Here is a 1,773-nt window from a genome sequence, read left to right on the forward strand (position 1 = left end):
TAAATTCCATTTCGTAAATTATATGGGTTCGCATTCTTTATTTTATACATTTTAGGTCAATGTTCCATCAGTTCGTTCCGCTCGCGTATCTGTTTAGCGATGCTGTTCAACAGATTATCAACCGATACAGCGACGAAGCCGATTCTCTGATGCGATACCATTTCAAAATATTTGTACACTTGTTTCCGCACGTATAACTGGACATTAACGCTGCTCACTTTTTTCACGAAGCAATCCGTCAGCACGGAAAAGACAACGGAACTGCCACCATAAAATTTTTCATTCTCGTAATTAGATCCTTGATAAGGGTGAGAATCGTGTCAATTTGGCGACATGATATCCAATCGTTATCTAGCATACGAAACATGACGATTGTCTTCTTTAAGATGACTTTGTCAAATGCCGTAGTCCAAGGGACAAACAAGAAGTATGATTTATACATACACAGTAGGGTATCAATTGATAAATTTTACGTTATTAGAGTTTGATATTTTAAATTATATCAGTTCGCATTATTTATTTTATACTTCAGGTCAATAAAGTAAAAAGATAGCAAAAACTCAAAAAGTGACATTTTTGTTAAAAGTGACATTTTTGACATTCTTTTGTAAAATGGTTTTTTAAATTGAAAGAAATATATCTTAAAAAGAAATAAGTATTTGGTTCGATTAACAAAATGGTTTTTTAAATTGGAAAAAATATTTCTTAAAAAGAAATAAGCATATGGTTCTACTAACAAAATGGTTTTTTAAAGGAAATAAATATTTGGTTTTATTAACAAAATAGTTTTTTATATCAAAAAAAATATTTGTTAAAAAGAAATAAGAATTTGGTTCGATTAACAAAATGATTTTTTTAAGGAAATAAATATATATGGTTTTATTAACAAAATGATTTTTTTTATCGAATAAAATATTTATTAAAAAGAAATAAGTATTTGGTTCCATTAACACAATGGTTTTTTAAATCGAACAAAATATTTTTTAAAAAGAAATAAATATTTGATTCGATTAACGAAATGGTTTTTTAAATTGAAAAAAATATTTCTTAAAGAGAAATAATAGTTTGGTTCGATTTACAAAATGGTTTTTTAAAGTTAAAATTGTCAAATAATTTTTCTATTAATGTTATTTATTTAATAAATAAAAATTATATATATTTAAACATATATGCATACATATATAGACATATTAAATTAAAAAAAAAAAGAAGAAAAGATAAATAGATAGAGATAGATTTATCTTTCAACAAAAAAAGGAGTTACTTATCAAAAGAAAATGAAATATATTTTGTTCAAATTGTGATTAAAAATATTTTTGATAAAAAATTTTTAATACATATTACGAATAAAATGCTAGAACTCCGAAAGAACTTTGAACAACAAAATATATTTAGAAAAGACATTTTAAATATTTATTATATAGTATAATCGACTATTAAAAAAAATTTATTATACAATAATCGAAGTGGAGTATGCCTATTGGGAAAACCACTATAAAAAAAACGCATCATGCTATCTACCGCAAGGTAATGTGGAAATGATAGCATTATGTCATTTCCTTCTTTGTACTGTGACATTAATTCACAGTAATTTTTTTTTAAAAAACGCTTGTTATTTAAATTTAAATGCTTATAAATAGAAAAGTAATTTAAAAAATGAAAGTTATATTATAAAATATATTTATAAAATTGCATAAAACATATTTCTAATAATTTAATTATTTAATTTTTTATATAATAATATTAGTTTTTTATTATTACTATAATTATTAT

The sequence above is a fragment of the Cyphomyrmex costatus genome, unplaced genomic scaffold (genome assembly GCF_001594065.2).
Source record: "Cyphomyrmex costatus isolate MS0001 unplaced genomic scaffold, Ccosl1.0 scaffold741, whole genome shotgun sequence".
Lineage (NCBI taxonomy): Eukaryota > Metazoa > Arthropoda > Insecta > Hymenoptera > Formicidae > Cyphomyrmex > Cyphomyrmex costatus.